Raw genomic sequence first — 23,371 nt, 5'->3', positions numbered from 1 at the left:
AAAAAATTACTTTTAAACAAATTATTAACGCATTTACTATATTAAGCCAAAAATTAAATATTTTGCTATCTCTAATAACTTGCTTGTAGAGCCTTTAAACTCCAATGCAGTGGCCATTAGGGAATTCAGAGAGCCAGATTGAACGTTCCATACACCATGTTTAGAGTGAAAATTAGAGATGGGGGAATATAATTATGCAAACATTTATTTTAGATTATCAATATAAAAGACATGCAACCCATACATGCCATCGACTTGTTGTGAAAAAAAGGTCACCTTGAAACTTTGTGCTTGCAATGCAAAGCAACACCAATTCCTGACAATGCAATTAACATGAAAAATGTGAAACAATATGTTTGTGTAGACAAGGTTTCCCCAAGTCCCCTAACAATGCCCACACCTTATCTCTAACCTCACCAGGAGTCTTTGAGAGGGTGATTACACTGGGACCTGCCAGCGTGGGACAGTGCTGTTGGCCTGATTGGATCTCACCTTGACTTGACCTCTTCGACCTGGGGTGACTGAAACAACTCTCTTAAGTCTCACAATGCACAATGCATTAGTTACTCATCTGATAAAAACTCCAGATAAAAGCCTCCTGATCCCATTAGAGCTGGAAATACGTCTCCAGTTGGCAGTTTTACTGTTGCTAAGGATGTAGTGTAGCATCCTATACAGCCGGTGTACTTCACTAATAATGAGCAACATTTTCGAATCAGCAGAACTTGCTCAGAGGGCAGACAGACGCAGAAAAAACTTTGGTAATCTTATCAGTGTTGTTACAGATCTAGGTCACCTGACAAGCATATAATTGTGTGTGTACATCCATTTAGATAAAACAGAAAGACTATTACTTTGTAGATGTAGATTGTGGATTAGGGGTTGCTCAATTATACTTTGGAACCTCTTTGTTTCTTAACATTTTTTACAGAGCTACTTCATGCTGCCATAAGGCAAGAAGGTGCTGCTATGAAAACCAGTGTAAATTAAAAAATGTCACCTTTCAGGGCTACATCACAACTACTGTTACGTGAAACCCTTACACAGTAAATGGGGTCATTACAATTGAGCTAAGTGTGCAAATGCTTTTAAAGAAAATAGCAAAACAAATTCTAAGCCAGATATTACAGTCATTTAAACTGGCATCAGCCTGAATGCTCCAAGGAATATTGAGACTTTTAGTAACATGTTTGGTTGTGAAAGTTGCAATCCAATTCATCTAATGTCCACTTTAATACAGTATGTAAAGACTTTGATCAATGATATCTTTAAGGCAACAAACCTTGGCTTTGTATCTGTGTCAGCAGCTCTGTGTGATTGGTGTGTAGAAGAAATAATTAAACAACATCATCTTGTCACTGTTTGTAGAAGAGGACTTGTTAGAAAGATACAGGTGAATGGGCTCTGGGGAACTTCACCAACGTCTGAATCATATGTCTGACAACAGGCTACATTACTGTGACGGAACAGTTTTTGTCTCTTTGAATTTTATAATCTACTCAGACCTTCGGTAGCAGAGCGTCAAGACAGCGCCTTTACAACTGTCATATTTGAATAAACGAATCTGAAAAAGGGAATAGAGTCTTAGATCGAGACTCAATAAGCAAAAACTACTGTACTGAATAATGCATTCCTCGTAACAACAATGTGCCACAGAGACAGGTGAGGTATGGGAGGCCACTGCTGTGAATAACTTGGTAATTGAAACCTTGACAAGTAACATTGCTCTCAATATCCCTCAAACAGGTTTGTAGATTATTATCCTTAAAAATAGGTAATGCATCTATTTATAGCCCTTGTCATTTATGTTAATACAGCTAATAATATCTCTGGCCACTTCTTTCTTCCCTGATAGAACAGGTTAAAGCAAAGTAAAAAAATCACAAAAACACAAATCAAGAATAGAACAAATGAAAATGACAACTACCAGTTTTACAAACTAGGTCTTTGGCACAGTTTTAAAGAAAACATGGAATTGCTTTTCTGATCTCCAACAAGACATATAAATAAAATCAGTGAGGAGCCCTGACTGCAAAACGCCCTCATGCCCTCTGTCTACAGCTTGGCCCTTTTGGCAGTGAACAACAAGAGATCGGCAGACCTCAGGCTGCAATCTGAAATAAGAAACGGTGCAGGCAGGCCCACTGTTGGTAGGTAACTAAGTGGATTCTACAAGAAAAAGGAAACCGGTGACAATACGGCAAATGTGTGACCGAATATTTGACCAAAACAAATAAAAGAAAAGGCAGCTAAACATACTGTACCCTTTCAGTATAGAGACACAAAGATGTTTTATCTTTAGAACTGAACCATCATATTGTATTTTCTGTGTGAGCACCCACACCGTGTCTTGTCGTAATTTGGTCCTGCCTCAGAAATGACATCTCTTCATTGTTGCAACAGTTATTTTCCTCCATATTGTGGAATCATATATACCATTTCAATTTAATCTATTTTTCATACCAGGGAATAAGATGGTTATACTTGAGGCTCATTAGTGTAAATAGCGGCACACTAAAATTACTGAAGAGCTCTCGAGCTAAATAAAGCTACCAAAGGCAAAGCAGTGTGCTCTTCATAATAAAAAAAAGTAGGATCAACTTGCTGTGTTCAGAAAACAATCTGAGTGTGATGGTATCGAAATGACAGTGCTGTATAAACATGCAATTAAACCGAAAGCAAGTGACATTCATTAAACATGAGTTTCTCTGACAGTGACTCTGTGTTATGCAGTTCATAAAGCCTGGATAAGCAATTTGAGTCTTAGTGAATGACTTCCTTCAAACAAAAACAGCAGAAATGTATTTACTTATTTTTATACAATATGTACTACATCACTTTGTATCTGCAGTGCAGACATGAAACAATGAAGTCTCCTGATCAGAGGTTTGACTGTGTCTTAACTTCCCTGTCAAGTATCCATCAGTCCCTGCTTCAACTTGTGACCCTTTTTCCTCTTTGCTGACCCAGTTGTCCTTGTCTGAAGTTATTCTGTCCTCTTCTTCAGACTGTTTCCCCTGACATGTTAAATAATTCTGTAGTTGAATTGAGAAATTGACATGCCTCTTAAATTTCTGTTTGCCATTGTGGATATAGCTGCAAGCACTTTGTCTACTAAAGTAGAAAAGCCTTTTAGCCTTTGTGCTGGCCACCACCTGTTAGCTCCCTATGAAATATGGGGAAAAGAATTTGCATCAAAATAGAAAAATGTTTTATACTATTTGAGTTCTCATCATGCAGCTATTTAAGCAGTATATTTCCTTTCCCATGTACCAAGTGAGCAAACATTACCAGAGCCCTGCTGCACAGTCAGGAAAGATCATCTTTGATGTGCAGTTTTAATACTATATTAAAGATATATAAAATATTAAGTCTTTATCTCAGCTCTAAAGTAGTTTTTTTTTTCAGGAATTTGCTGATGATACAGATACGATGCCACTGAATGAATTCCCCCTAATAAAGCATTAGCCGCCAGCCTGAAATAGCCACAAGAGGTCTTTCATTCTTACTGTGTCATAATTAAATGTGGCATTTTGATAGAAAACCCTCAAGACATTATTGCACATTGATAATGATTTAAAGAATATTTGACCTCTCACTCCAGAGTTTTAATTGTTGCTCTATCAACTCCTGGGTGGGAAGATGTTGCATGACATATGGACTTGCAGTGTGAGTGCTCTATTTCTTTTGCTGGGTGAAGCACTTATCTGATTGTGCTGCACGGATAAGATGGGAAGGAGAAAGAGAAGGTTGGAAGTGGGACTTTATTGAGCATTCTGTCTCTGTGGAGAACCCTGGGCTGGCTCACGTTGTGAAAGCAGAGACCTTACCGTGGCCAAATCCAATCAAATGTTTTGAGGACTGACAGGTCCAATCAGTCAGCGGCTGGTTGCTGCTCACCTCTCGGATTCAGTTTAGGAGGTAAGCTTCTGGTTTAAGACTTTCATAGAAACAGAGGCAACACATTGCTAGACCACGAACAGGCTAAAATTGAAAAGACAATGTTTCCTTTACTGTCCTTCTGTCTTTATGATATCATTATAAAAATTGTATCTTTCCATCAATCCAACAAGACAGATTTCTCGGTATGGTAGGTCCAGTGCAGACAGCAAACACTTTCCACTCTTATAATAAGCACAAACATAATCTTTCTTCATAGTCTTTTCTGTACAGGAGCATCCTGGGATCATTACTGCAGATTTATATAATGAGATCTTTTCCTTCTAGCAATTTAACAGGGCAAGAATGAAATTACCTATAGAGAAGAACTAAACCTATCTTTTAAATCCGTGTCAAAATGCAGCACAGATCAGCAGGTAAGTATTTTATCCACACTGAGCTACAATAAATGCAACTTGCGGTCAGCAGCACATTCAGAATCTGTTTCTTTTCACTTTGCTTCAGCTGCTAGCCGCCTTTCCTCTGCAGGTTACACTAAATGGGTGCTCTTGGAAGGCAAAAAGATGCAAGCCTCTGAACTGTGGTACAGTTCAAAGAAAGTGAAATTACTGCCATAAATTATGCTGCAGTCTAAGGGCTCAGAGAGATAGATATTACACGTTCATTACACACCATTAGTCGGAAACTTGGACTGATTCTATAAATGTTCAATTTGTTGAAAGAATGTCACATTGTGCGCAAAAATAAAGTTTGATATAATTTAACATGCTACACAAGCCAGATATAAACCTGAAATGGTTTTGATCATGAAAATTAAACTGTGTGTGTGGGAGTGACCACACTTTGCTAAACACCACAATAAAAAGTCCAATAACACACCACAGTGGGCAAACAGTTGCATTTATTTATTTATTTATTCATTTATTTTTAAATACAGTAGGTGGCAAAGGTGAAAAAGTAGAACTGGATGCAAGTTATTTTAATCAGCATGCAATCAGGTTAATCACTAGAATAACACCAGTGATTTTCTTAACGGGAAGTTAAAGTGTAATCATAACAAAATGATCCCACTATTTAATCTCTTTATCAGGGGCGGCTGTAGCTCAGTTGGTAAAGGCAGTCGTCCACAGACCACAGGGTCAGTGGTTCCCCGGTCCTGGCTATATGTTGAAGTGTCTCTGGGCAAGACACCGAACCCCTAACAGCCCTTTCCCCTCCCCAGCTGTGCAGTGCCGGTCCGAGCCCGGTAGAAATTAGGGAGGGTTGCGTCAGGAAGGGCATCCGGTGTAAAAACTGTGCCAAATCAACATGCAGACAATGATCTGCTGTGGCGACCCTGAACTCATGGGTTAAGCCGAAAGGAAAAATAATAATAATAAATTAATGTCTTTATCAGTCAAACCTCAGGTTTTTACAATACATTGTTATTTTATCCACCTAATATGTACATTTATGTCTTATGCAGGAATCTTTTTTCTTTCTGCTTATCCTGTGAGTTCAGGGTCGCCACAGCGGATCATTTGTCCGCATGTTGATTTGGCACAGTTTTTACACCGGATGTCCTTCCTGGCGCAACCCTCTCCAATTTCTACCGAGTTTGAATACTAAATACATATCCATTATTGTCAATAACAAGTATTCCTAAAGCTGTAGTTTGTTCATTAGAATAGATGCTGATGTTCCATCTGCCATTTAGAGTAAACTTGAACTACAATCAATGGTCACACTAATCATGATTCACATACCATCTGTGGCTTCAACATGACCGCCTGAGTTTTCCCCAGCTCGTCTATGGCAGTGATAAAATCAGCCTATCCTCAGAGACAGTGGCACAAAGAACTCTAATGATTTTCTGCTATGCCTCATCCACCTCTGACTGCAATTTTAAGACAAGAGCTTGAAGGAGACGTAACAAAATTATTCAATGTGTGATAAAATGCAAGGAGCTTCAGACTGACATCTTATGTAACTTGTTTGATCAATGGTGAGCCTGGCTTTTTGTGTCTTCACAGAGTGTGACGTGTGAGGAAAAGACAAAATGTAATGTAAAAGACAATTAGCTCCAGCTGAGTAACACAATTGGAAATCCCATTAAAACTGGCGTTTCACCACAAGTGAACTTGTAACCTAGCAACAATCCAACATGACAACATCCATCTAGCCTGTTTGCAGCCACCAGATCAGAAATCAGCAATTCCTCAAAATTACTGAGAATCAACTGTATTGTTCTACGAATCAACCCAATAGTTTTTGGCTTCTCTAATTAGAGTCTGTACAGAAACTACAACACAAGTATGACAGGGTTGGAATTAGCAAAATTTGGGTTTTACAAATCAACTGCATTAAATGATGATAGTAAGAGTGCTGCGTGCAGAAAAATCACAAATAAAATATACTGTAATTGCAATGCAGTACAAGGACTGACTATTTAACATTTAGGGTTTCAGTGATGTCAGGTAGCCATCAATATTCTTTTGATTTGTTTGTTGAGACATCATGATGGCAGCTTGGAGCTGGCACAGCGTGTACGCTATGCACACCCTGTAACTGCTGTGCTTAAAGAAGTAGATGCAAATCACAGTGTGTTCTCAAGACACAATCTGTCTGAGAGGTTTCTCTAGGTTCACCTCTTATTGTTTGCATCACACACTAGATTCCCCGGGCTGGTCCTGAGTCACATACTGCATTGTCAATGCTGGATGCATGTAGCAAGACATGACAGCATTGCTAATTTGCTACTCAAGTACACGAGGTCACATCCACTTCATTTTTGATGGTGTGAAAATATTCCTGAGTTGTGTTTCAGCGTTTAGTTATCTTATCAAATTTCACATCTAATGCAGCAGATGTTGTTTTTGTTAACAAGAGCAGCAGGTAGATGTTTGTTTTGGATGTGGGCTGTGTTACCATAGATTGGAGGAGGTGTTTCTCACAGAGGTTGCAAAGTACAAGCCTTGAGCTGAAGATGTCTCCTGGCTTTAATATGAATGTCTGTTTTTATACTTGATAGTCTGGACAATATCCGTAAGTTAGTAATGTGATGCCTGCATATTTGAAGATGCGGAAGAAACAAAGAAAAACTTCCTCATAAGCTCTTGGCGCTTGCTTTGTTTGGAGCAGTGCACATACATACTCATTTTATCCCAGGACAAATCCATGGCATGCTGCATAGTTACACCGGATTGCCCTTGGTACCAGTCAATCAAGTACAACTAATTATGACCCAGGACTTTTTCAGCAGCGACACTGTATCCGTCTCTACGTATGTCATGAAAAGAAGAACCTCAGACCTACAATTGAATGTGTTTGTGGAAAAATAGCACAAAACCACCATGTGTGTGTTAATTCACTAGGAGTCTGTGACGCTTGAAGGGCTCTGGAGGTTCAGATAGCTGTAGTAATAAACTCCTGTCCTCCTATTTGGTCGCTTTCTTATTTCTTCTCTCCTTCACCTGCACTGCCTGTCTTCCATTCTATTAAAGGGACACTAAGGGCTTTATAAAGCTCTTAGTTAAGCAACCTATAAGAACAAAAAAATGCAATAGTTTATTTCAATTGTCAACCTATTTGAGTAAAATGAGTGATTCGTTTTTGCAGGTAAAGTGAATATATATGCTTTGCCAATTAAATTAGATTTAAAGCGGAGGTCTCAGCGAACCCATTAACAGCGAAATAACTCCAAAGTGTTGACACATCTTTGCACGTTTGCAAATATGTGCAAGTAAAACAAACATATTCACCTCATTAGTTATTAGGTTGTGGGAATTACACTAGATGAAGAGACAACCTGCAAAAAATAAAAATGTTCTGGTTTTGTTTGCATAAATATGCTCACCTCAATGAGGTGCTGAGACTAGTGCTTCACATTTTACTGTATATTTAAGTTTTAAAATATGGTTTGAGCACATTTTGTACTTTGCACAAATTAAGGAAAAATATTTTCTTGTTTATCTTAATCACATAATAACATCACAAACCACATGGTTGGGCAATGTTTGCACAAGATTTAGTCAGTAATTTCGTCCACAATCATATTATGCTTAATCAGTTGTGCAACAAGAGCAATTAATTCCAAGTGTCCAGGTATTCCAGCAGTGAAGCAGCAGAAAAGAATATGTTGTGCAACAGCGTAATTGTGTGATCTAACAGGAGTAACTAGTTACAGTTTGACATGAATTATTCTTTTTAGCTAAGTAAAAGATTTTCTGTTAGGAGAGGTAGGTATAGGTGAATCTTATTATATGTTGCTTCTCCCAGGTGAATTGGCTGCTGCATGCCTGATAAATAAATTCAAATTCATCAACTGGCCTGCAGAGTGGAAAATGCTTTAGTAACTGAGTACTGCAGCTGAACTGATAGAACTGCAAAAGAATGATACAGTGCTCAGGAGTTCAGATTTTAATAAAACAACATGCCTACAGCTTGATGCAAAATTCCTTTGATGATGAAGGGTAAAACCTGGCATAACACATTATAACTTTAACATGAAAACTCAATAGAGGTCTGATTACTCAGGCAGCGAACCATAGGTCTTTTATGTGTATCCACATCCATCATACAATGTCATTTTCTGGGACAATAAACCCAATATTTATATATTATATATTGTGCATTGCAGTCGAAGATCCAGTACACAAGTGAAGATATTTCTATATTTTGTTATTTATTAATCTCTTATTGTGTTGGTTTTTAATTTAATACACCCGATCAAAAGAAACTAAAACCAATGTTGTTAATATTCACATATCAACCTTTGCTGACATGCCTAAATGATTAGCAATCACACCAAAGAACAGAAGCACACTGCAATGCAAATGTAACTCCTACTGTTTACCAGCAAAAATAACTTGCGAATTTCACTATAATGTCCGAGGTTGTATCAGACAGGACTGACAGAAAAATGAGTCAGTTCTTTGTGGGGACAAAACACAAACTAAAGAAACTGTAAACACCAGTCATCCATCCATCCACAGCTGCTGCTGCAGGAACCAAACCTACAGTATTCATGATTGACAGCCACCAAGCCATTTCCAGATTGTTGTAAAGTTATACAGCACCTGATATTTATTGATCTTTCATAAGATACCGTGACAAAGGTTTACAACAAGCAGCGATAAACTCACACAGTCTGACAGTGATGTCCTGCTTTAAATCAGATGGGTTTTTTTTTCCTCTTTGCAAAACATCCACTGCAATAGATTTAGGACAAATAATTTCCACAATATGCTGTGCTTCATACTTAAAGTTTCCAAAGTTTTGAAATTCACCTGGTAAGAAATGGTGGAGGGCACTGAACTCGAACGAGCGGAGAAGGCAGATTGTTCATTCTTTCATGGTGTAAATAAATGCTGACAATCTTTGCTCTTCCACTTCCAGTAATGTTAATCTGAGACTTCAACATACTAGTAATGGCTAACCGGTCACTTTTTCTATGGCTGTCCCACTGCTAGCATGACACGGTGTTGCTCTTATTGTGAAGCAGTAGAGGAAATGTAATGTATTTGTCACTGACAAACAGTTTGGAGCAAATACTTCATATAACATAGAAATGTGTAGACTACTGGCTTATTAGATGTAGACTATTGGTTTTATTGAGCACGGGGGAAAAAGTTACAAAAAAACACAATAAAGCTGTTATAGTTCATGGAAAATGACGTGGGCTGTCTACGCAGCAGGAGGTCAGATGTCACGTAGCTTAGGTTATATGAAACTTTAGTAGCATTTTCAAACTAGTGGTCTCGCATTTTAGCAATAATCCATTTACCTGTAAAGTTTTCTGGGGCCCCTTTAGGTTAGGAGCCACAAGTAATCGCCTACTTTGCCCAAGTGTAAAGTCCACCTCTGTGTCACATCTGCCTCTAACAGCTACAGATTCTTAGTCATTATTTTATGGTATTTCCAAAAGTGCTATTTGATGGGAACTGGACTTGCTTGAGGTTCTTGAAGATGTTTCACCTCTCATCCGAACAGCTTCTTCAGTTCTGACTGAAGAAGTGAAGAAGCCTTTTAGTTCTAACTGAAGGGGCCTTTCAGACAAGAGGTGAAACGTCTTCAAGAACCTCAAGCAAGTCCAGTTGCCATTAAATAGCACTTTGGGCTCTAACAGGTTTCTGATGCCCAACAACAGCTGTGCTGTACTGTAAAGTATGAACAGGGTCAGTTAGTGGTTTTGCTGAGACTGGTATATTTCTTGCTATACAGACTTTTGTGAGACAGAGCTACTTTATGGCTGCTATTGCAAAGATAAACTCTTCCTGCGCCACAAAAGAGATTTGACTGATCAGGCAAACAGCCCCAGTTAAAACAAAACAGTGTGTTATTGTTTTAATTGGTCACAAAGGTGTGTTGTTACATTTACCAGAAACCTCAAATACTCAAGGTTTAATTTTTAACTGACTTTCAGAGTAGAATAAATATCCGATTAAAAAAATAAAGGATTTATGAGCCTGGGAAAAGATTTGCTCCAGGAGGCAAAAAGCTATTGAAAAGAAGCCCACAGGGTTCCACATTTTCCAGAACCAAGTCTAATCCTCACATCTCCATATCATTTATTGAGGTCGGCCATGACATTGTGTGGAGCGCTGACACAATAAGTTTTGACTTGTTTTCATATGGAAATTTTGTATCTCTTTTTATACCTGCAGTGTATAAAACCACTAAACCAATGTCACTCACAACACAAACCAACGCCCGTGGAAAGTTGATTAATTGCCCTACCTAGCTCTTAAAAGTCGAAATCACCTTTGATTAGCCAAAATTACTGTAGCTAATTATGTGGCATGAGATCAATTGAGGACAATTTTGCACCGTGTGACACTAATTTGTAACTGTCAATCATTTTTGTGGAAACAAGAATTGTATGGCAGGCAAATCAGTGCTAGATCACTAAAGCATTTATAATTATTATTATGGTATCTGCAAAAAAAAAAAAAGGTGTAGGCATAATCTAAGCTGCTAGAGTTTGTTATTAGAGGCTAACAGACAGGATCTGCAAAGTCAGCTATTATAAGTAAAAACAAAAACATAAAAAACACGCTTCTCTTATAAAATCTTCATCATATGAAAAAGTACAACATTAAAAAGTCAAAACACCAACCAATCCAAGTCCCCTCTGGTGCATATCCAATAAGCTCCATCATGGCCTGGCACTCATAACTGTGCCACATTTGTGAAAGGAGTGATTCCCATTCCAAGATTCTGGCGCTTGGCCAGGAGGCACTCAGCACCAGTACAAGACATCAGCCAGTGCCAGTCATTATCCCATTGTTTGGAGTCACACAGCTTGTCCTAATTAGATGCAAAAGAGAAGAGAAACTGTATCTAGTGGCACTGCAAATGAGGATAGAGAACCACGTCACACAGCCTGCTGCTGCAGGTTGGAGTGTAATGAAATAATGAACCACCATGGGATTTTCTCTTGTGGAGAGCAAAGCACATTAACAGGTGGCCTTTTGAAACAGGCACCTGCTGTAGAGAGCAAAGGGCCATTAAAAAAAGACCTCCAACACTGATCCTCACACCCCGGGTGTTAGGACATGAGGGGGAGATGTGATCGATAAAAAGTGATCCTCGCAGCAGCTCATACACACATCTTAAAAAGACCATAACAGCAAACAGCTGTAAATAAAAACACCAGGCTCTTCTAATAGACAGAAAAGATGTTTCTGTGATGTTGGCTGGATGCCTCACAAGATCTGGCATCACAGGGGGCCTGATTTCACTGTCATTGCTTCAACTCCATACGTCTCTCGTCCCTTGACTCTATATCACAATAGACAAGATGATCACTGATCTAGCATCCATTCCTTCCAGAGCCAGAGAGTTATGCCGCATAGAGTATAGATTATAATTTTAGGTAGGTTGTGTGTGTCTGTTCTGCTGGCCATTTAGGCAGCTAGCCAAGAATTTTTAATACATTCAGACAGAATTTAGTTTTATCTGTGTTGGTTTTAGAAACGCTGCATCCACTTGTTACTGTGGACAGCTAATTTAAGTATTTCATAGCCTGTTAAAATGAATTTATAACCACATTTTAGAGTAGTAATCATTCTGTGATAACTTAAGGATGGGACAAGAATTTATATAGGAAATCCCCTTAAAGAGGCAAAAAAGCCTTCTCTTGCAATATATTCTTATAAATGTGAGACCCTTGAGTTTAAATTAAAAACGTCTACTAGTCTCCACATGCAGAAAGATGAGGGACACTGAGACTGTAGGTGAATCCTCAAGGATAGAGAGAGAGAGAGAGAGAGAGAAAGATGGAACACTACGCTTCAGTAAAATACTAGCTTTTAAAGACCAGGGCCCTGCGCCCAAAGCATAACATTAATACACACACACACACACACACACATGCCTTTTTAATACAGTGATATTTTAAAACTGATTTATACTTGTATTTCATAACATATATTATTTCCAAATTCCAAAATATAAATGTTGATAAAATATGGATTAAATGTACATCTGTGTGGGGGCGTGTTTGTCTACACATAATGACACAGCACCAGAAATATGGATGGCAGTTAAGTGTAAGTGAATAAATTAGAATAATATCGAAACAAAGCGAAGCACTTCACAATGCCCATTCCTTCTTGCATAAAGAGCTGCCGTTACAGCCACACCAACCAGGAAAAAGACAAATGACCTCATGTTACAGAAAAGCAAAGAAAAAGAATTATATTGTCAGTTACGCATTATCCATTCACACATGAAGCTCACCGCAATTTGAATTTGAAAAAAGAAATCACACGACAGAGCTTAATGGAGTATTGTTGATTTATGTTTAAAGTAGGTTTGAATAATGGTTGTGATTTTATGTAATATAATTAGCAGGACAGTTCGAGTGCACCTTTAGTTGTAAATGGCAGATTTTCCAATTAATGCATGTAATTGTTACTAAATCCAACAAGAAGACCAAATAAAAAAATGTAATGCCAAATCATTTAATAACTTATTCAGCTGTTGTCACATCCTAGTAAGACAACCTGTTGTCAGTAGATAACACTCAAATGCGTGAAAGACAACTTTTTCTTGTTGCATCAACATACTGAGGTACCTTTGGAATTAATGCTCAGTGAAAACAATAAAATGATCATATCAACAGGGGACAAATGCAGTTGGCAGGCACGTGAAATAAAACGTGTTCCAACTAAACGCTCACTATAGCAGAGAGAAGCCGACTGATGCAAAGCCGTAGTCACTTCGTGTGCACCGTGTTTAATTCATGCCATCGAATGTCCTGTGTGATTCCTGTCAGTACTAGAAATGTATCGTGCCTCAACCCTTCTGCTTCCCATTTCATATTACATGTTGTTTGTACTCACTACTTGAAGGGATGTTTGTAAATGTCAAGACATTGGATGAGCCAATCGGTGACATGCCCTTCAAAGAGAATCCTCTTTGGCCATGGTAGTGCCAAATGAGCATATAGTGGAGACTGCAAAATTCACATATTACATGTTCCATCTTATTGCCTCTTTTTCTCTTCTTTTTTTTTAAATATCTACTTGGAAAGAGGTACTTATCATGGTCAATCAGACAAGACATGACAGCTACAAAAAGAGTCCGTAAATCAAAAGAACTTTCCTATTAAGCTGCTCCAAAGAGATTACTATAGGGTCTCACCTCTTCAGTCTGCTTTACTAAGTGATGAGCCATACATCCTCCACTTGCCAGTCATTGACTGTGACATCCACTCATCTAAAACACCATCTATAAGTCACAAACTGGTGTGTGAATATAAGTGGCAACATATCAACTCTTACTGATTACAGCTGCACATTTCCATTGGCACAATGGTAGGAACAATGTGTTTTTCAGCAAAGGTCAAGTGTTCTCTTCAGGTGAACACATCCACTCCTTTCTTATTAGATGTAATTTTTGCTGACACCTCAAAGACAGCTGGAGAATAACAGAAACAGAATGTCAATTGAGATAGGAAGTGTACAGAAGGCGAAATAAATAGGCTCATCTGACCATTAAGAGGGAAGCGTACTCCTGCACTAATTCTATTACATGCAAGGGAGATTTAGTGAACATAGCCAGTGATCCAAAGTTAATGGGGGCGATGGAAGAAGAGATGCAAGCTAAAGGCCGACAGGCCACCAGGAAGCTGACCGGGTTTTGTGACAACTTCCCTAAGTTGGCTGACGACTGCATAACACCCAAAGAATAACCTGTGAGGCCAGATGGGAAAGAACTATAGACAAATAAGCTGGTTACTTGACAAAGACCCTGGAGATAAGGCTTGCTCAAACTCCTGCATTTGTATTCCACGTTGGGAGGGGGGTGTGGGCTAATGTAATTGAAAAGTGTTGGGGTGTTGGGGGTCAGTGAATTCAATAGACTCGGGAGAAAAAAAAAAGTGTTTGTGTTCTGAGTAGCAATGTGAAGTGGCCATAGCCGAGCTGAGCATAATGATTCTCCTGCCCAAATAATAGCTTCCAGATCCTGCCCTCCATCAGATGTATGTGAGGAGGGACGGGAGCATGAAATCATCACCACTAACTATGTCAAGGGTAACACTCACTAAAAGATGTTTCTCTAAGGAGGATTTCTTTATTTAAGTGGATGCAGATATTTTAAGCAACAATGGGAAAGGGGTGATGACTGTTTGCAACCTTAGGTAAAGTTTTATAGGAAAATAGATTTTAAAAGGTCCGATATCGAGAATATAGTGAACATCGCTAATGGTAAGTCAGCATAAGTCTCTGATCCTTTAGTAACCTGTGTTAGCATTGGTAATGAGATCAAATAATCCCTGGATGCTCCCATCACACTTAATCAGTGAGCGAGCACACACACACAAACAAACACACACACAAACACACACAAAAGCACCACATTCGAATATTTTAATCTAAGGAATCTAGAAAATAAGTCTATTGAAGCAAGTCTAAATACGTTTATTAAAGCATGCTTCTATTTTTTCATTCTTGACCATCAACTTGTATTGTTCCCAGGAATTTCAATGCTGTGACGGTAAATAGCTGCAACTAATAAATAAAGAAAAGAAATTCAGCTGCATCCTTATACTTTTTCTATTTTTTTAAACATGTTGCTAAGTCTGTGCATGTTGCTTAAGATCAAGGTGTACAATAAAATCTATGGTAATTATATTCTTATTCTTTACATATCCTATGTTTGACAATCCCTATGCGGAGGAAGGATTTTCAGTCATGGATTTGTCTCCAGGAATAAGTTTTATTTTCTTCATAGACAGTGAAGAGAATTAAGCCTTATGCTTTGAACTCATATCACAACCTAAAAGCAGAATGTCTCTGAGACAGAGAGGAAACCAATACTCATACTCAAAAGGATTGAGACAAAAGAAGTGCACCATGCTAAACTATTCACTACCAATGTAATAAAATCAGCAACAAATCAAGCTCAGGACAGCCTAAAACAAAATAAAGTTAAGACTTGGTTGGAAAATGTCCTGGATGACCGCAATTGTAGAGCTGCTATAGTGAACTGAGTCTCGGTATAAATAAGTGGCTGCCAAACATGGCTTGCAAGTAAAGCAGAGCAGCATTAAAAGTGAGAAAAATCACTGCTAAACAACATCTTGCTGCACACGACGAAAGTGCTCCTGTTGGTTTAACGCTGCATTTGAACCTCAGTAATTTGTTCATTCTGAAGATGAGACGAGACTGTCACTACAGATCCCCACTGACACTCCTCTCCACCAGGAATGAAAGAAAAACTCAAAAAGAAAGTAATGATGCAGTTTATACTTTCTTAATAAGGATCTGTCAAACTTAGCTGAATAGTTTCAAAAAAAATTAAATATGTTTTTTTTATATTGATTTGCAGAATTTAGTATAAAAAAAAAATGGATCAGAAGCAAAAACCCTTATTGAGACACTTCACACAAAACCACCATACAATAAAACATCTTGTCTTACTTTTAGTATAAAACATGTGGATCAGGAAGATATGAGCTTGGACTGATCTAAAGATGATTTCAGGGAGAGTAAGAACATTGGATACAAAAGGCTGCTATCAGTGCTGAGACAGAGACAGTCACCGAGCTCGTGCACAGGTGTGTGTTTGTGTATGTGTGTGACCTGACATATATGACGTTGTATGAGCGTTAGAAATAGACAATGTTTGTGTTGGACATGAGAATTTACTAGTTGACTTAGAGATACCCACAGTGTGTTGGAGTTGGACTAGTCAATACAATACTGTTTTGTGAGTTTGTGTCATATCATTATACCTACAGTATAACATTTTATTTATTTTAAATGATTATATTTTTATTCACAGATCTAAAATCTACATTAAGCAAATTCTGGAAATGCTGCAATGAAGCTTAAAGACAAACTTCGCTCCTCCCATCCATTCCTCATCCTACATCATGCTCCACCCAGCTCTTTGCCTATACCCCACGCCTTAAGACCCTGTGGAAGAGGAGGAGTAGACCACAAGCATGTTCATGCCATTAATTCCCACCCCTGTCACCGGCCGTCTCTGGTTGGGAGGGCGAGGATGTCTCGGTATAAACTATCTCATGCAATCCAATGCCTCAGCTCTGTTTAACTTTAAACTATGCTTTAGTGTTGAGGTCATAGAGAGTGGTGGAGTAGTACTGGAGTGCAATATATTAAGCGGAGGCTCTATGTTTAAAGTCTTTCACTTTTCTGACAAATCTAAAAAGTAAGAAATGATACGATCGTAAAAGCAGAGTTGCAGAATTCTTCTTCTGCATTGCATTGAAAAACACTGTACAGGTGTAAATAAAATTGGCCAGTGACTCTAAAGTGAGTCTCTCACTGCTGTCAGGCTGTTTAATGAGCGTGTTAGTTCTCTTTAACAATACGGCCAATAATAAATTTCCCTACGAGTTCATTCTTTGTTTGTGCAGGCTTGTGTGTGAGCTCTGCACCTGTTATTAAGTATCACTGCATTGATATGCACATTCACAGCCCCTTTGAGTGCTTTTCAGATGCATCTAATCCAGTTAGCAGAAGAATGTCATTGACAAATAGCTTCATACTAGCTCTGCTCTTTCACTGCATGATATCAGGACAGAGATATGCTATAATTCAGAGAGCTGTTATTGCTAAATATTGGTGCACTAAACCATCTGCCGCCTGTTTGTAACAGGCAAAGCCTTAACATAAAGATATAAAACATTTGTGCACCATTTCATTTGCAGCACAAAATACCTGCTTTAGGTGCATGACTCACTGTATACAGACTTATACAACTTATTGTTCATAACTTAATGGAGTTTAGATCCTTTTACCTTTTCAAGTGGCCTCTAATTGTGGTTGCTCTTAAGACAAGAAACTGTGTCACTCATAATGAAAGTTGGAAGCACTATTCTAATGGGCAACAGATTTACAGTGTAAAAGTAACTTTCATTAGCTCTATTTAGTTTAAAAAGCAGAGTCCATACACCTACACAATGCAGAAGTTGCACTTAGGTAACTCATAATCACTTAAAGTGCTTTTGATTGACGTAATAAAACAGTGTGTTGATCAGAATAAAACAAGATTTCTAATGTTGATGTTAAAAGGCACTAAACTCCGCTGCAACTCTTTAATAAGTTTTATTTAACTTGTGAAGTTTTATTGGTTGTCATTGGGTACACATGCAGTACATGTTACAGTGACATTTGTTCTCTGCATTTGACCTATCCACCTTAGTGGGGTGGTGGGCATCCACAGGTGGCTTAGCACTGGGTGTCTCTCTTAAGGACACAACTGATCCCACCTGAGGCTGGGATTTGAACCAGGAGTCTTTTCATGCCAGCCTGATGCTCTACCCATTGAGACACCAGGCCACCTTTGGCTATATTGTATTACAATAGTAGTTTCAGATTGAATTTCTTTGTTTTATATAAGTAATTAATTTAGTTTTTATATGCTAGTTGCACGGCCCTAAGGATGGCCATGCAGGACTGATGCTGATCAGACACTGTGGTTCAGACTTTTCGTAGAATTAATTCTGTCGGCTTTAGTGATACTCTAACGTTTTATCCAGCTGCTTCACCAGCTCAAAATGTTTCGTTTATCTAGAAAAATATCTAACAACTGAGTTTGCACAAACTAGTATAAACATTCATTGTTGCTTGATTGGCATCAACAGGTCAAAAGTGAGATTTGTCTAATGCCTAAAGTGCTTTACTTTAAGTAAAGTTCATATGGAGTGAATGTGAGCACGAATGGTTGTCCATCTTTATGTCTCAGGCTTTTGAGAGTCTGGAAAATTACAGACTTTACCCCATCCCCTGGCTAGCGTCAGCTGGGATTGGCTCCAGCCGAGCACTCCCACTAGATGGATGGATGGTTTTCTAACTGACAAACTGCATTGAAAAATCTAAGAAAATTAAGAGTGACAACAAGATCAGATCACTGAAATGTTCATTTCATTGACTGAGCCGATGGATGTGGGGGCTTCTTTATCAACAGCACCAGATGGATCTGTAAAGTAAGATAAACACTGTTCAAGGATTTATAATTATATACGGCCCAAAGGTGACAAATAAATAGTAACCAAAAGATTCCACCCCTCCACTGGCTCGTGTCTGTGCAGACTGGCTGCCAGATGAAGTCTGTTTGCCAAGAAACACTGCACTCTACTGTACAAACTGTAATGTAATCTCTTGGCCTTGGCTCCTGGTTATGTGCCCTGATAGATTTATAAAAGATTAATTATCACATAAATTCTCCAATATTAGTACAAATTCCCCCTGATGCTATAGGAATTGAAGCAAAGTACGCACACACACACACCATCTCTGTAGAAGTCATATTTTTCATTCAAAATATTTGTTTTCTGAAATCATCTATTGTGCGTACATGTAGGATTTCACTGACATGACCAGCGGCTTCAGTGACTACAACACACTGCCTCCGTCCAGAATACCAATATACCGCCCCTATATTTCAATCAATAATCAGGGTGGGATGCAATTACTAATTTGGAAGGGTTGTGAGAGTCACGTGACAGATCAATTGGGCAGAGAGGCGGCACACTCATTGGGGTGATTCACAGCCCAACAGTTTGTCCCCCGCTCAGCCTGAACCCATGCAGTCTATCTTCTTTATATGAAGCATTCAAGGCTGAAAATATGCATCTGTCAAACGTCGCCCATTACTCCGGCTGCCTGTCACACCTGGGGCAGCCTACAACCAAGCAGAGAAAAAAAAAAAAGACGAAGTATGGCTGTCAGCAGAGAACCCTCAGTGGACTGAAAAGGCACCAGCTTCACCCATTTCTCTGACTCTAATTTCCTCAAAAAACGGATATTTTTCTGGGTCTCTCGCTGAGTGCTGGTTTAATGACAGACGCTGCATCAGGCAAGCAGCTGAGGCAGCTTCTTTTTGCTCTAGATAACCTTAACACACTGTTATTTATCAATGAACGGTAAACCCAATGCCTAATGTGGTATCTACTGCATAACACACCAGAACAGCATTACCATCCGTGTGGACTGGTGACTGTGTAGCTGAAAGTGAAGAATGTGTCATTAATATTCGTGAGAAACCCCATTGTGTAGATTCGGTCTCAGCACTGTGTGTGTGCAGTGTGTGCCACCAAATGGCATCAGCGCTGCAAAACTGCAACACTGTAGCATGTGGCCACTGTGGTAAAAATAAGGTACTTCAGATGCAGGTCCCTATGTTCAAAGTGCAGCTGGTGGTTCAGCCCCCAGCTTTTAATGCTTCCACAACACCATGTCTGGATGTTCTCTCACCTCAACAAACCAATGTCTTTTCACATCACAATGCTATTTCTCTCATTTCTCTCCACAGTCCAAGTGAGCGCTGCAAACTATGTCATGAATGAAATATAAGCACACCGCTGTATTACTTATGAGACCCAACGCAACTTTGCTCTCAGCTATTTTCAGATTACATTTAAATTCATCAGTGTGATGAATATTCTTTTACCACAGACACAGAAGATAGGGCGTCAGTCCATGAGAAAATATTAGCTAAAGATGAACTTCAGAGATTACTTATCAGCAAAGACCACCTTTCAACTAACCAATAATGTCCACATCAATCATTATAAAAAAAAGACTTGCAAGACTCCTCTAACTATTTCTAAGGCAGCGTAAACGGCAGCCAAGCCCACATTGAGACATGATTCAAGTGACACTAATGCTCCTCGCTGCTGAATTTCAGATGTAACACTGCATTGTCCTAATGTTTATTTAAACTTTAAAGATGGAACATCTTTCGTGGGCTTTTGTAAACTAATGTGTACATCTGCTAAATGAGTGGGTCAAGAAGAAAGAGCCACTTCAGTCATTTATGCAAATTCCCCCATTAGTTTCAAAGCTTGCAGTTTGAAAGGAAACTATTTTCAACCAATGCTATAAATATGAACGAATAACAATTACTATATAACCTTCACAATGACCTAACCTTTCCCTGTATCACACAGCAGTGAACTGAATCTAATTATCCTCCAACATTGAAAGTTAATGTTGCATCCACACAGTTTGTAGCAAAAGATCTAGTCAAAAATACAGCTACACGTGACCAGACACATCAAGGATCTAGAGATGAGTGTAACTGCAGTCTTTATTGTTGCGGATTTCCTTTAGTGTGTATGAAGTCCCGTCTGAACACTCCATAAATATACCAACAAGACAATCTCTCACATCAGCTTCTCTGGATTTAGCCTCAGCTTAGTTCTGGGAGGACGCCAGCTCCAGATCAATAGAGAGTCCACTCATCACCTGCTGATCTGTGAACGAACACCTGAGTTCTTGCTCTCCAGTCTCTTAACTCACTTCCGACCACCAGCTTTGATCATCCATTTCTTTATCTGTCTTTTTTCTACCACTGTGTCTTTCACATTCCCTCAGCCACTTTCTGCCTCTATCAGATGTCTGATGATGTCTATCTTAAGATATACACCACCCTACATGCACCTTTCAGGTACACTCCTCTGACTGAAGCCGAATTCCTAAAGTTATCACTGCCACAGCTTGCAAGCAATAAAAGAACACATCAAACCATCTTGGAGTGCCTCGCAATTGTGTGAAACAACTTAGCACTAAGACAAGCGGATCACCACTTTAAATGTATTCTCACAAAAGATGGCAAAAAGAATCTAAAAACGTAGAGGAAGCAATTTGTGCACGTTGGACAGAAAGAAAGAAAGAGAGAGAGAAAGAGAGAGAGAGAGCAGTGAGGTTTTCTGCGTTCAGTGCAAAGTGAATAAATTAAATGATTTAAAAAATTGTCTTACCTGGGCTCTTGGTGAAGCTGCTGCGGTTTGTTTCAGATTCTATCTTTGCTTATGGGACAGAGTCACAGAGAGAAAAAGAAAGAGGAGGAGAAAAAAGCAGAGAGAGAGAGAGAGAGGAGGGGCCAATAGAGTGACCACGCGTGCAGGGAAAGAGAGAGAGCGTGAGAAATCAGGGAGAAGGTGAAAAAGTGTCCGTGGACAATGAGGGAGAAGCACAGACAGACAGGAGAGAGGAGAGAGCAGTGACAGTGGTGTTCTCTCACAGCACTGCCTTACACTGAAGGGGATGTGCTGGCTCTGGGAGGTGGTACTTCTCAGTCAAATGACATCTGCCTCTCTCTCCAAACCCATTGGCTAAGAGAGATGATTTCCTAATAAGCCATCCCTGCTGTCTCCAAGTGAACACACCCCCTCCTTCTTTTCCACCACACATGCATAGGCAGATGAATGCGCACACCCCTCTACACACATACAGAGATGTTCTTTTTTCTGTGCACACTTTAAAGATAGTCTTTGTCAAGGCTTTTGTCTACACTCTTCCCTTCCTATTCCTATTCTCTACCCTGGCACTTTTACTTCTCTTTATTCTCTCACATCTTCTACTATTTGTGCATTGTCATTTTTCACAATTGTTGGAGAAAGAGTTTTTATCTTGCAATTTGAAATTGCCTTAGTTTTTTTTTTTTTTTTTTTGTGTTGTCTTTTAGACGTTTTTTCCAGACATTTCCAACAGCTTTCCAGTGAAAAACAATAGTTACCTGTCCTTGTTCTATAAAATGTATAGACCTATCTTGACTGTGTTATTTTTTTAGCTATTTCGGACAGAACCACTCTTGGTTTTGTATAGAAGCCACTTGTAGCTTTGAAATCCCTTTGACAGACGCTTAAGTGCTGAGGTGTGTTAGTGTTTCCACTGTGGGAATCTTTCAGTCAAGACTGAACATCTTGACAAAATAAAATTGGGTAGAAATGTGTCAACAAGCCTTTTAAGGTTAATTGAATCAATCTAAGCACTAACCATACATTTTTAAACTTGCCTCAGCAGTCTTTTTTAAATGTGTGGGAGGTAAAAAGCAGGGAGAATTCTAAATATGAATGCACAAATCAATTAGAGTTTTCAAGTGGTGTCATTGACTATAATGAGTAATTATACAGAAGCTGTTATCGCCTACTCAGAAAGCAATTATTAATGGGAGATCTGAGGGAAAAAAAATATGATAATCCGCCACAACATTAAAACCTGCCCAATACTGTAGTAAGTTTTTCGTTACATCCTCTATGCTGTGAGGCGAGTTTTTGCACTATGACAGGGTACATTACTGTGCCCAAAGAGCCCTTTGCAATGAAGCGGTGTACTGAGTCTGCAACAGTCTTTACTGTAGGTAGGTGGTATGAATGCTGTAGTATTCAAATGTAAATGTAAATGTGAATTCATATTAATGCAAGGATCCAGGGTTTCCAGCAGAACATTTCCCAGAGCATCACACTGCCTCAGGTATCTTGCCTTCTTCCCATACTGCATTGTAGTGCCGTCTTTTCCCCTGGTAAATGATGTACACACCTGGATGTACACATGAAGGAAACGCAAATCAAAAGACCAGGCCACATTTTTCTATTGCTCCATGATCCAGATCAGACTCCCACATGCCCATTGTAGGTGTGCTGCTAGACAGCCCCATATACAGCAAGCTACAAGACATTGTGTGTCTGTCAATTGTAGCCAGCATTAACCTCAATGGGATTAAAACCCAACAGGCCAACCTTTGCTCCCCATATGCAACAGGTTGTCCTTTCTTAGACCACTTTTGATAGGTACTGACCACTGCTTACTGGGAACACCCCACATACCTCTTGTGGAGATGCTCTAACCCACATCTAGCAATCACAATTTGGTCCTTGTCAAAATTGCTCAGATCCTTACTGTTGCCTATTGTCGCGCTTCCATCTCATCCCCCTCTAGAACTAAGTGTTCACTTGGGGCCTAATAAATTTCCCCTGTAATAAATAATATTTGTCACTTCACCTGTCTGCGGTTTTAATAAAAGGTTTTCTATCAGAATACTTGTACCTAAATGAAATTTTGACATAGAGTTCACAATAGAAATGTAAGAGGAGTATTTGGCAAAAAAGTCCTATCATCATTGCTTTGTTCTTATAAGAGGTTCCCAGGCCATGAGCACCACAGCAGTATCCCCAGTGGAGTCTGGAATGGGTTAGTGGTGGCGAAGAGGCGATGACTGAAGGTGAGGA

General features: G+C 39.1%; 1 protein-coding gene across 3 annotated transcripts in view; it reads right to left on the bottom strand.

Annotated features, from left to right (window-relative positions):
• Window positions 1-21,403, bottom strand: part of thsd7ba (thrombospondin, type I, domain containing 7Ba) — a 168,115-nt gene extending 146,712 nt beyond the window's left edge. For all 3 annotated transcript variants that reach the window (XM_067516850.1, XM_067516847.1, XM_067516849.1), the window contains exon 1: window positions 21,122-21,403. The gene's annotated coding sequence lies outside the window, so the exon portion shown is untranslated. The remainder of the gene's footprint in view (window positions 1-21,121) is intronic.
• Window positions 21,404-23,371: the final 1,968 nt, after the last annotated feature.

The sequence above is a fragment of the Channa argus genome, chromosome 9 (genome assembly GCF_033026475.1).
Source record: "Channa argus isolate prfri chromosome 9, Channa argus male v1.0, whole genome shotgun sequence".
Taxonomy (NCBI): Eukaryota; Metazoa; Chordata; class Actinopteri; order Anabantiformes; family Channidae; genus Channa; species Channa argus.
The sequence above is the reverse complement of the archived record's forward strand: the minus strand, read 5'-3'. Positions and strand labels throughout refer to the sequence as shown.